At 42.5% G+C, this 13,993-nt stretch overlaps 1 pseudogene; it reads left to right on the forward strand.

Moving 5' to 3' along the window:
* The window catches only part of LOC114685734, a 318,181-nt pseudogene extending 305,390 nt beyond the window's left edge, over positions 1–12,791 (forward strand).
* The last annotated feature ends 1,202 nt before the right edge of the window (positions 12,792–13,993 follow it).

Below are 13,993 nucleotides of genomic sequence, written 5' to 3' on the forward strand. Positions count from 1 at the left end.
TCAATAAGAAGTATCAAAATACATGAATCTGGAAACTGACAGAGTGCAAGGGGATCTCAGCTTCCTGCTAATAACCAATTGAGATCAAGCAAGATGGCAATCAAATAGATACCGTGAGCAGCACCATCAGTCAACTAGTCTAGTTGACTTCAATAGGATAATCTAGCCAGAAGCACAACACAAGTTCATCTTGAGCTCACAAAAACATTCACCAGGGTCTACACTGGGCCATAAAATCTTTTGTTTGGTTTTCACCATGACAAAAATCATGTGTTTTATTTTTTCAGAACACTATCTTGCAAAGCATATTCTTGGGTCATAGTAGATTTAAGTAGGAATCATAGCAAAATTAGAGTGAAAATGCAAACATTAGGAAATTTAATAACATGCTTCTAAATAACCAATACTTTAAAGTCATAAGAGAAATTATGTGTATCAAGCTATATAAATTAAAAAAACAACTTACGTGCGATGCAATCAGAGCATCATTTATAAGGAAATTTATATTAGATACTTAGAAGAAAAGCAAGCACTGAATCCCTAATGTCCCTGTCATAAAACACTAGAAAAGAGGAGACATTTAATAAGAAATGAATGGATAAAATTAGAGAAAGACAATGAAACTGAAAACAGAAGAAAACTCAGCAAAACCCAAATATAAAGATAAAGAAATTAATTATGCTGTAGCCTGATGAAAGAGGAGAGAAGGGGGAGAAAGCCCAGTCAGCAACATGGCACAGATGTGGAGATGGATCTCAAGAAACACATGACATGTGTAGACTTGGCCTTCTTTCAGACCACATGTCCCTCACTTAAAATTCAAAAAACAAATTAGCAAATGGTATTCGTAGGGTGTTGATGTTTTCATTATTTCAGGATGTTCATAAAGAATTGAATGGATAGATGTACTAGAAAGTTGCTGGACAGATAGCTGGACACCTGGGTGGATAGGCACACTGCTCTGAGTAGACAAACTTGACCATAAGTGGAAGCTGCTTCCTGTGTTTACCAGGTGTTCCAGCTTCCTGACACTTCCAGCCTAATGTGAGGGCTAGAACATCAGTGTCAGCCGGCGTGGTGGCGCACGCCTTTAATCCCAGCACTCGGGAGCTCGGGAGCAGAGCCAGGCAGATCTCTGTGAGTTCGAGGCAGCTGGGCTACCAAGTGAGTTCCAGAGAGGCGCAAAACTGCACAGAGAAACCCTGTCTCAAAAAACAAACCAAACAAACAAACAAACAAACAAAAAAGAACATCAGTGTCCCATCAGCCTGGCTCTTTCATTTGCGTATACAGGAAATTACTTGTCATGCGATAGTAACATTATCCATAGACCTTATTCTTCAGGCAGTGTCAAAAAGTGGAAAGAAAAGCCACAGTTCTACTTCAACTCACACCCATTTTCCAGGACTCCAGAGACACCCCCATTCCACCCTTTTGGACTTCTGGGTAAGAAAAGCTATCCTGGCTTCAAGGAAGGTTAGCCACAGCGTGCCACAGTAGCCCATCCCTGCCAGGTATCCAAAAGTCACGGTATAGTGCTAGCTCTTCAGACAATTTTTGCAGCTAGGATCAGCTCCTGAAATTCTGTGCAGCAGACTCTCATGAGCCGAACTGCGAACAAGGACGTCTTAGGTATTAGCACCCAGAAATGAGAGACTTCCTCCAGACAAAATCTACTAGTGACTTAGTCTTGTCATACATTTAGTGTCTGCTTGCGTCTGGCATAATCAAGGCCACACAATAGAAATAGAAAGGGAGTTGCTCTTCCCTTGAGGTATCTGCCGCGGAGCACCTGTTTCTGTCTTCAGTCAGTCAGCAATTGAGCGTCAGAGATCTGATGAGCTCTGGATAGAGTGGTGACCAGGACAGATGTGCCTAACCACCTGGAACTAGAGTCTAAAGCATTTAACAGCGGAATGTTTGTGGAGACAAGAAGTATGGAGTTCTTCACAGTGAAGTTTTTTTGACATTTGAATTGTCGCTGGTGGATAAAAATTCAATGCAAGACTTGATTTTTAAGGAATAGGCATTCTGAATTCATGCTACGTAACTTTGAAAGTCTAACGGTTGCTATGTGTTTTTAGTCAGGTATTCTTGGTGCTTGTCTCCCTAAATATGAGGCTTGTAGCTGGCAGTCATCAAACATGACCTAAAGACACTTCAGTGGATCTTAGAGGTTCAGATATGAATGTATTGATATAAGAGAAGCTACCATGTTGTCATGCTCAGAAAGAAATGTAATGGGGCTGTTGGTAGTCATTCAGGAGATTACTGAGTTCACTCTCTGGCTCAGAGAAAACAAAATGAACATCTGGAAAGACAGACAACCATGATGTGGAGAAAGGGAAAGCAACCGCTTTTTCCATTCAGGATGAGTGAAGCCTGAGGCTGGGTCCGCCAGACGGACACTGCTGGGTATTTTATAGGGCCACCGGTCTCCTCCCTTTCCTCTGTTGCTCTTATTTAGATATCCACCCATGCCTCCACCGTTTCTCATGCATTGTCTTTGGGAACAGGAAGCCACTATCGCAAGGAATCTGCTTTGCTCTCTGTCTACTTACGTCTCCCTAACTGCTTCTCAGAGCCATTTCCGTCTTGTCATGTGATTTCCTAACCAAATAAGAAGCAGATTCTACTAGAACTTGACTTATCATCTTAACTTAAAACTTTGATTGACTCCAGCATTCAGTCACTGAGTGGATTGAGCATCTTCTTTGTTTCCAGGTACTAGGAATACAGAGATTATTGTGGTCCAGCCCCAGTTCTGTGTCCAGTGGATTAAGATTTATGCATAAATATAGTTATAACTTATCATATGTTCAGGAAAATAAGCACAGAGTTCCAAACATGAAGAGGCCTAGACGCACTTCCTCATGGGAAGGAGCAGCTCTGCCTGGAAAGTGTTCACAGCAAGGCTTAGAGGGGCGCAGCTAAAGAGGCAGTTTGGAGGAGAACTGAGGATCTGTCAGATAACCTGGAGCAGGTTTGAGAAGTCTACCTTTGTAAAGAGGGCGGTCTCTGTACTGCATGGATAAGAGACAACTTTTCCTTTTCAAATGGAAACTCAGGTTCATGGTGTGAGGTGAGCAAGTGTGAGATCCACTACTATGTCTATAATTATATTTAACATCCACACATATGCCAAACAATATCATGTATCAAAACAGTCCACCCTTAATGTCACTGGATAGATGGAGAACCACATGCTTAAATGAGATCTGGGGGAAAAGGCCAGTGTGTATTGTTACCCAAAGCAATATGAAAATGGCAGCCAACACTGTTACACTGAAGATGTGTTGTATAAAACTGTCTCATACTGTCAGTCCATCATTTGCCATGGAAGACTGCATATTCAAATGCTCCTTATGCTAAGGCACTGTTTCTCTGAGTGTCTTCTCACTCTGCATGTCTTGTCACAAGTCCCAGAGCTAGAGGACCAAGTGTGAGATTATGAGTTCAGAGCCTCAGCAGGTGTGGGAATGGTTAGTATCTCCTGTCCTCCTTCCCCACAGCTAGGCCTATTCAACGACTTCTTGGTTAAGGCAAAGAGGCACTGTGCTTCAGTGGAGCAGGGCTGAGGTGAGCTGCTATGACATCTAGTTTTTCACATAATTAAGTCCAGAAGGAACAGAAGACCTTCAGGAGTGAACAGCAAACCCCCAATGTGTTAGGTGTCTGTGAGTGATGTGTGTGTGTGTGTGTGTGTGTTCTCTCTCTCTGTCTGTCTCTGTCTCTCTGTCTCTGTGTGTTGTGTGTCTCTGTCTCTGACTCTCTGTCTCTGTCTCTGTCTCTCTCTCTGTCTGTCTCTGTCTCTCTGTCTCTGTGTGTTGTGTGTCTCTGTCTCTGACTCTCTGTCTCTGTCTCTCTGTGTGTGTGTGTGTGTGATTGTGTTGTATGTTATGTGTGTGTGCTGTGTGTGTGTGTTCTCTCTCTGTCTCTCTGTCTCTGTGTTGTGTGTTGTGTGTCTCTGTCTCTGACTCTCTGACTCTCTGTCTCTGTGTGTGTGTGTGTGTGTTGTGTGTGTGTGTCTCTCTCTGTCTCTCTGTCTTTGTCTCTCTGTCTCTGTGTGTGTTGTGTGTGTGTCTCTGTCTCTGTCTCTCTCCCTGGTGTGTGTGTGTGTGTGTGTGTGTGTGTGTGTGTGTGTGTAGGCCCACAGCAGAACACTGTCCCAGATCTGTGACAGCCTGGTCTGGTCAGCTGCCACCTGAGCCTGTCTTCCTACAGGCAGTCTGACAGTGGCATTTCTGGAGAGTTGCCTGAGAGTCCATTGCTCCCAGCTTGCATCCTTCTTCTTAAGTGCCGGAGAGCTGACCTTCACCAATGACTCGTGACAGCAGCACCATGTCAATAAAACCATTAAAAATGATAGCACCCTTTCATGCAGGCATGCAGTTCAGAGAATTAATTCCTCCCACCCCTCCCAGCAGCCCTGGTGAGATTAGAGTGGGAATTGACATTCTCACGAATTTCCCATTTCCTGCTGTGTTTATCAGAATCTAGTTCATGACAGCTCAGATCCTTCATGTCCTGAGCAGTAGATGCATGCAAAGGAGGACAAAGCCAAGGTCATTGTGCTCCTTCCTATCTGCCTTCTTGCTCCCTGCACATCTCAGCTCCAACATCCTGCTTGCCAGTGCTTCAGCACCTAGACAAGGCCATGCGTCTTGGCTATGTGCTGTTCACACCAGCTGTTGTCACAGTTGTTGGCAGGTTGGACAGAAAGACCTTGGGAAATTCATGTCCTGTTTATTTGCGAAGAACCCCTTTTGTAGCTAGAGTTTCAAAGCAAAGCATCTCTCCTTTCCCTTCAGGCTTTCAAGTATGAGTCAGAGTCCTCCTAATAACTGACTGTCCATTATCACAACTGTGATCAATAGGTCCACTTCTCCTACCTCTTTTCATGTAACCTCAGACCCTCCTTCATAATTATCTTTCTGTTTGTGATTTCCTTAATACCCAAAGGAGCAGAAGAGGCTTAATTTCTCATAACTTTCTTACAAGTAATAATATATAACTTTGGCTGGTTGGGCTTTTTAAAAATACTCCCAGGAGTGGATTCATGGTTGCTGATATGTGTTGCTTTATTGATTTTTTTTAAAGATGACATCAATTTATGGTAGCTAGCTATTGCCATTTTGATTATAAATTTAAAACCCTTGAGACAGTTATCGAAACAAGCGCCAAACTCAGTGGAAAATGTTCTTGCTTATTGATTGTTGCATAACTTCACTGAGGCCTGAATGGAGGCTGAGAAAGAAAGTGAATGAGAAACAAAGAGAGAGTTTATGCAGGCGCGCATCCATGACTCAGCATCCTTTTTCTTCCAGGTTTCTATTTTCTGCAGAGTGAGGACCCTTTGAATGTGGATGCATGGCAGTCTAGCTCAGAGCCAAACTACCTCTATGAGAGGACAACTGGGGTGAGACAGCAGCATGGACGAGAACTATAGAGCCAGATGGCTTTACAGTGGGCTGTGTTCGACCCCTAACACAGGTCTTCAGGTTTATTTTGAAGGATTCTTTAATTCATCTGAAATATTCTTTTGGCATTGTGATGTGAGTCACTTGCCTAAGGCAAATCCTTAGGATAATCAAGATGAAAATGATTGTGGAGAAGGTCTGGCTTCCTAAAGAAAAAAAACGCTTTGTGTTCAGTTTCTAGAATGTGCTGCTCCAGATTATAACAGGCAGAGGTCACAATCAGTGGTGCCTAAGAAAAGTGCGAAGAAAATATGCTAGAGCATGCATTTACACAGTACAGTGTGCTGGTATGGATACACTTGACCCTCCATCCAGATAGTAGCTGTGGGTTTCTAATATGGCTATTGACTGTTACTTTCCAGAGGCTCACTCTGGTGACTTCTCAAACACAGTGATGATTGTGGTACCCAATATGGGTATGGCGCTCACTCTGAGAAGTGTTTTGTGGTTGATATATTATGCACCCAATAAACTTATCTGGGGGGTCAGAGAACAGAACAGCCACTATATTAAACATAGAGGCATAGACAGTGTAGCACACACCTTTAGTCCTAGCATTCCAGAGCAGAGATCCATTGGATCTCTGTGAATTCAAGGCCACACTGGAAACAGCAAGGCATGGTGACACACACTTTTAATCAGCACTTGAGATTCATGTCTTGCTTGGGAAAGACACATGCTTTAATCCCAGAAGTGATGGCAGGAGCAGAAAGTATATAGGTGTGAGGACAGGAACTATAGTTTTTAAGCTGTTAGTCTTTTAGCAGCAGTTCACATGAGATCCATTTGGATGGGACTCAAAGCTTCCAGTTTGAGGAACAGAATCAGCTGAGAAGTTGGCAAGGTGAGGTTAGCTGTGGCTTGTTCTGCTTCTCTGATCTTTCAGCTTTCACCCCATATCTGGCTCTGGTTTTTTTTTTTTATTATTAATAAGACCATTTAAGATTCTTGTTACAGTGTTTTATAACATATGTATTTGATACGATACTAGGTGTTTTAGCCAAATTTATCCAGCCACAAAGAAATGAAAGTGTCTTTAGTCCTTGCACTGTGGATCTGGCCCATAGTCTGCGTTCAGTCAGTACACATCAGTGATTGAGTCTGTCTTCTGACACAGCATCTACGATCCTCCTCCGTATCCTACAGCCTCCAGTGGGTAAATCTTGGATTCATGTATCCTTTGCTTACAGTTACTAAGAATAGGGTTTACCCAGAAGTCCATTACCTTTGGAACAGAATCTGTATTTTGAAGCATTCCATACCTCTATGGCTTCTGTCTGCTAGAGTGACTAAGAATTGATTGGCCCTTCATGCTGCTAATTAAATGTTCTACCTCTCTATCTTCTGGAGGGAGATACACAGCTTTGGCCATGTGCCATCAACCTCTCAAAACCCTGCCCCATAAAAAGGCAGTGATAAGGCTTGGTGCCTCTGTTCTTATGAAAGAGAATGTTCCTGCAGTCTGTGCTGCATCAGAGGACTCCTGCTGGAGCTGGAGAAGCGCATCCCTTTCTCCCAGCAGCCTTATGTTGTACCCTTTCTCCGGACAGAAACAAGTCATGTGTAGTGTTAAGAACTCCAGTTTTGTTTAATGTGGTGTTTTCTCTGCTCTATCACAGGAGGTGCTTGAACTTGCTTTCTCCATCTTGTATGACTCAAATTGCCAACTGAATTTTATTGCTCCTGACAAGCATGAGGTAAGGGGTCTTGGTATGGGTTAATTTGTGAGAGAAAAATAAGAAGGAAAGATTCTAGAAAGGCAGAAATGTCACTTCTTGTAGAATGCTGCTTGTGGAAATCATGAATGAAAGAGCATCATGTTGACATGGAACAGAAACCCAAACAACCACCAGCTACAACAGCTCAGAATTCTTAGCTGCTGAATCAGCAGCCGTGTGTCTTACCAGCGTTACTATAACAACATTCTGAGGTCACTTGGAATAACGGTTTACATTTGACCTCTATTTTCTGATGTTTGAGTCTGTGGTCAGCTGCATGAAGATGTAGTGGCAGGTGCACATGGAGGAGGCAGAGAGAGGGGAAGGGCCAGTGTCCAAACATCCCTTCAGGGATATACCTCAAATCCTGAACCCTTTTCTACGGCCCACCTCCTCAAAGTTCCAGCAATTTCCCAATAGTTTCCTTTAACACAGCTTTAGGGAACATTCAGAGTCTAAACTGTAGAATGGTCATAAAGAAAATTGATGTACAAATGGCTCAGGCTCAGCAAGGCTTAACTAATCTGGAGCAAGAGGCGGCCCTAGCTAAGGCATTGATGCGTACTGAATATTTAATCTTTGCTCTAGAGCTTCCCCAATAAAGTACTGTCTCTATTCGTAGGACCATCTGATGAAGTAGTTTCTCTACCAGGTCTCTTCAAGCTGTTTTAAGAGGTTCAGGCTGTCTCTGTTGTTGGAATTTTATTTCCAAGATGCTTTTATTCCTTTTTGACATCTTGTTATATGTATAATTGTTCCTCTTCTTGAAGCACACTGTCAGCTATATTTAAAAATATTTAGCATAAGTCTAGGAAAATGCATTTGTAAAATAAAGTAGCAGTTATGGTTGATTTCACTTTTTCTCTTGTAAATTAGACCCCAACATCATGCTTGAAACTTTATTTTTAGATTAATACATTCAAATTTTTGTTTTGCATGTAGCTGCACAAACAGCTTTAGAAGGAAGGGAACATTTTAATAGAATCTGACTTTTGTTCTCATTTCCCTGAGGAGATTCAGTTCATTTAAAAGGTATTTAGTGTCTGGTTTTCAATGGTTTGAAGATTTTGAATAAAATTATCCATCCCAAAAAAGAGGAAAGATTAGACACAAATCCTGCATTTAGAATGGTGCTTAAATATAATTCTGTGTCACTTGACATTTAGTTTGCAGAAGGGTAAGACTTTGTCTTCATCTGTCTGAAAATAGATACATAGCCTCCATTCCTGTTTTAAATAAAGTTGTGGTTATGAACAGGCCAACATATCCAAGATATATAAGAGACATAGAAACGACAAAAATAGAAGTTGGGCTGTTACTTAATCAGTGCCAAGTTATTTTCCCCAGTATGTGTATTAATTCAAATATGGAGAAATGCTTTGGGACTGCCAGGGGAGTGTGTGTGTGTGTGTGTGTGTGTGTGTGTGTGTGTGTGTGTGTGTTAACATAGCTGCCACTTCTTATAGACTCTATATGCTTATGAGCACTTTCAATTTTTTCAAACACTTGCATATCTAGTATCGTTTTCTTCTCATAACTGCTACATACAATAGAAGGAAGTTCTGTTACATATGTCTTCATTTATCAAGTGGAGAGAAAGAGGCTCCCAAACTGAACACCTGACAATGAAAGGATAGTTACAGGGTCTGGAAAGACAGCTCAGTGGACAAAGCCTTTGTTGTGCAAGCGTGAGGACCTGAGTTCTAATACCTAGAACCCATGTAAAAGCCAGGCACTGTAGCGCCACGTCTGTAACCAGTGTTCTGCAGTGTGATGGGAGGAGGAGAATCCCCGAAGTTCATGGGCCAGCTAGCCTGGCATGTACAGCAGTGAACCACAAAGAAGAGACCCACCCTGTCTCAAACAAAGAACAAGATGAGGACTGATACTTCCACTCTGTGGTACAACACACACACACACACAACACACACACAAAGACACAAAGGCTCCCTCTCTCTTCCATTTTAACTGCTACACACATGCACACACACACATGTAACATGAATTCTAATTGGTCTTACTAATAAAAACCCGGAGCCTGATATCAGGGTAAGTGTTTAAAGACCAAAGAGACAAAGGAGCAAGCCACAGCCACCTCTTACCTTGTCAACTCCTCAGCCAAAAAGAGGCCAGGCTCTGTCTTTGCCCACCTTATCACTTCTCTCTCCACCAGCCATATCACTTCCTGTTTCCTCTCCTAGTGCTGGATTAAAGCATATGCCTCCCAAGTACTAGGATCAAAGCATGAGATCCTAAGTGCTGAGATTAAGGTGTGAGCCACCACTGCCTGGCCTCCATGGTTAACTAGTGGCTAGCTAGTACTCTAATCTTCAGGCAAGCTTTATTTGTTAGAGCACAAACAAAATATCACCATACACACCCATGCACATACATTCATTCATGCACACATGTGTGTACATGCATATTTACACTTATACACACATGATAATTATATATAACCTACCCTTCTCCATACCTGCCCCCATTAAATACAGTACAGATCTATAGTCATTCTGGAGGGCAGCTGTCTAATGTGAGTCTCCCTGGGCTAACATCAAAAAGGCAGCAGGCTGCATTCCTTTTCAGAGACTCTCAGAGAGGAAATTTGTGTCCTTACCTTTTTTCTACTTCGGAGACCTTGGCCTCCATCAGTTTCATCAATGACAGCTTGAGTTCTCTCCTCAAATCATTCTCATTCCCATTCCATAGTGAAATCCGTATCTTTCACTCTTCTGACCCTTCCTTCTCTATGACATTAAAGACCCTGAAATTACATTGGGTCACCTAGATAATCTAAAATAATCTCTGGGTTATGGTCAACTGGCAACAGCCTTAATTGTTCCACATAACCTAAGGTCTTCCAGGATTCTGGGAGTAGGATGTGGACATCTGTGGAAGATGGGTGTCCTGTCTTCCCCAAGCTGCAGCATCATTACAGCATCTCTCTTTCCCAACTATCTTGCTGATACTTTTAGTCAGAAGTTTAACATATTTCAAATTCAGCTTTTAAGTAACACCAGTGGTGTTTCTTTTTTGTCATCTTGCCTCTTTTTAAAAGTTAGCACCTACAGATGGTTGACCACTGCCTAATCTTTGGATCCACTAGAGTTCACAAAAGGCTATGTCTCAATTCTATCATCCTATTTTTATTTATTAGTGAGAGATACAAAGAGAATCAGGTCTCAACAAACCGTTTGTGCATCCTAAAATTTGAAGACATGATGGCAGGACAAATACTTGATTCCTTTGTAAATTTTTAAGATAATAAGCATATACTAAAGAAGATCAAGGTTTTTAGTGTTTGAGTATCATTATGAAGTCAAAATTTAGTTGTCTTTATTAGTATTCAGGTTACCCTATCCTGGATAGTATGTGCATCATCAGGTTGTCTTATGACTCTTAGTGACATGTCCCCATGCCTTTGATGACTTTCTGACTTTCTGGTAGGACAAGATAGTACAGGTTCACCTTGTACGTGTCCTGCCTTTTCTCTGTCAAGCCTAGTTACTTGTACTAGGAATTAGTAACTAGCCATCAGAATCTTGGTAAAAAAATAAAATTCTTACAATTTGTTTATAATTTTTAGGCTTTTTGGAAAACAGAGCTAAAGGTGAGATTTTTACCATAAAATATATCATGCGTAGTGCTAAGAATTCCAACTCAAATTCAGTAGTACAAGATTTTTATTTATTGGTCAATGTAATTTTTGATGAAAAGGTCATTGCCTGCTGCTTCTCAAAAGCAATGTTCCTGTAGGTTAATCTGTACCAGGAAGGTAGCCAAGGCTGGGAAGGCTTTGTTCAAGGGACAATAGTCCCAAGACTTAGGGATTACTGGGACATGCTGCCAGAGCTGTGAAGCCCTTCTGGAGCACAGCACTCAGTGGTACCCACACCTGGGTGTTTGTCAGAAAGACCTGGGAAGCTCTGATAAATAAAGTCTTCTCACCTGTGACCAAGAAAATTGGTTATCTCCGGACTGAGAAGTAGGTCCTTATTTCTCTCCCTCATTTGTGAGCAGATGGCTGGGTGTATATGGTCAGAAAATGGTTGAGATATTCATGAGCACAGTGGTGCTTCCAGAAGTGTGTTAGCTCCACACTTGAGTCGGAGATCACACAGCTGAAGTAGAAAGAAGTCTTTACAGCTTAACACTGCTCTCTTCAGGCATGGCTCACACCACTGTCCTTGACGTGTGTAGTGCAGAATTTTCATTGCATCATAGTGGTTGTAGGGATCTATTGCTTCTGTTGAAATGTCCCATCACATGGTGGAGCACAACCTAAGTAGCCACAAATGTAGTGCTTTGGCTCATTAGTATCTGGAATTGCAACTTGACCCAGCAAGTACAGAAAAGGATGGAATCTAGAGCAATTGTTAGGAGGAATTCCAAGCCAGCAAGAAGCAGAACATTTGTCAGCATAGAGTCCTGTATAGGACCAGGGACCACCTAACAGGTGAATGAGCAATAACCATATGCAGGCAGTTGTTGAGATCTTGGCCCTTCCTCCAGGCACCAATGGTTCTCTTTTGAAGTTAGCACAGAACTCTAGCCTTTGAAGGGGATCTGCCAAGAATAATGTGGATCTTCCGATAAATGAGACACGATTCCTTCTCCCCAGAATTTCATAGTCTAGTGAAGAGGCAATTTTATGAAGAAAGAAAAAAACCTCAATAATGTACTTCAGTGTTTTCCAAACAAGATGTCCATTGCAATCAAACGCTCGAATCCCTGGGTACTAGAGACCTGGACACAGGAGGTCCAGGCAGGCAGTCAACCTATATCTTCTTAAAATAACCGATGATGCTAGGCATTTGAGTTAGAAAACAATGGGCAACTGAAGGCTGTTTTCTAGCTCTGTTTTGCTAAGAAACACAAAGGCTACCTTGGCTCCACGGTGAAACTGAGTTGTCAGTGTCTGTGCTTAAATATTAGATTCAGCAGGAAGGCATTAGCTACTAAACAGGGAACTGTGATCAGTATCAAGAAAAGGAAAGCAGGGTGTGCTGCTAAGTGCAGACATATTGGTATACATTCCGCCCGTGTCTTAAATAGCACTATCATACTGCACAGTCAAGGGAATCCAATTCTTTGTGTTCCATAAGGAAACATTTTTGTATGTAAGAACAAGCTTCTGGAGTTGGGTTGCCTGAGTTCCGGTTCTACCCACTCCATTTACTCCTACATCACTTCATTCCTCTGTGCTTTGGTTCTCTTACCTTGAAAAACATATGACAATAGAAGTCTCTGCTTCATAGAGAGGGTATGGGGATTAAAGGGATACCTAAGACAGCCTGCCATAGGCTGTGTACTAAGTTGGAATAATTGCTGCTCCTATAATTGTCATCAGTAATGGTCATTGCTACCTCCTTTCCCACCAGTATTGCATCTGGACAGATGGGCTGAACGCACTTCTTGGGAAGGACATGATGAGTGACCTGACACGGAATGACCTAGACACCCTGCTGAGCATGGAGATCAAGCTCCGCCTGTTAGACCTGGAAAACATCCAGATCCCGGATGCACCTCCACCCATCCCCAAGGAGCCCAGCAACTATGACTTCGTCTATGACTGTAACTGAAGTGGCTGGGGCCTGAACACATTCCTCCCAAACTGGAAGATCTAGCTATCAGCAGAGAGGATTGCAAACACCACATGTTGTGTGGTGGGAAGCTGCGGGTCAACCCTTCCTTTGGTCTCATTTTTAGCCCTAGTTTTTTTTTTTAACCCCCCCCCCCCTTTTTTGGCATCTTACCATCTCCTTGAATCTACTTCCTGACTCTGTTTTAGATCACTCCATTGCTACAGCTCCTGGCGGCGATCTTAAGCAAAGCCACCACTAGTAACAAAGTCTACTAGTCCTCTCATCCTAACTGCTGTGGGCATATCCTTCTGTCCTTCCCTCTTGCCTGGAGTAGGGAACCCAGTTAGCCCTGAACTGCCCCAAATTTGTGCACTAAACCAAGAGATATGCCTAAGGCCAGGCTTGGGTAAAATAGCTCTGTTACCGGACAAGAAGACCAAAGGCCACCACCTCCTACCCCTTCTCTCTAGGGTCAGCTCTATGTGAGGTAAAATCGCTTTCACATGTCCTCCCTTCCTAGCCTTGGCCTTGCTCTGGTCCACTTTGGTCCTATGTGTAGCAGCAGCAGCCTCATGACAGTCCTCTAAGGTATTAGATCTCCCAAACACTCCACAGAGCCGTGCCTGTTCCTTGTCTGCACTGTGACCATGACCATGACCAACCTCTCTGTCACACTATCTAGTCTTGGACCTCCTCTCCTTGCCCCAGGCCAGACCTGCCTTCTTCATTTCTTCAAGCTCCCAGCCTCTCAGCAGAAAGCACAAATGAAGTCAGTAGTCCTGCTCCATCTCAAGTAGATTAAACCTCATGGCCTCTAACGCGGCTAGCTGTTGCTATCCACCAGTTCCACGTCACCTTCTCCCTGGGGCTCCTGCTACACCCCAGGTTCTCCAGGGTGGTCAAGCTGTCAGACATGCAAGTTTACATCGTTGTAATTATTATAGGTCTTTACAATTTACAAGGGTTTGGGGTTGTTTTGTTGTTTTGTTTTGTTTTTGGCTTTGTTTTTGTATAAAAGAGTCTAACATTTTTTTTTTTTGCCAAACAGATATATATTTAATGAAAAGAAGAGATACATAAATGTGTGTACTTTCCAGTTTTTTTTTAATTATTTTAATCCAAACATCTTCCTGAGAATAACATTTCCCTTAAACATGCTGTGGAATAAAATTCAAAGTGATAAGTTGGGGAGCTGGTGTTTTGATTTAGT

Source organism: Peromyscus leucopus, unplaced genomic scaffold (genome assembly GCF_004664715.2).
Source record: "Peromyscus leucopus breed LL Stock unplaced genomic scaffold, UCI_PerLeu_2.1 scaffold_113, whole genome shotgun sequence".
NCBI classification, from domain to species: domain Eukaryota; kingdom Metazoa; phylum Chordata; class Mammalia; order Rodentia; family Cricetidae; genus Peromyscus; species Peromyscus leucopus.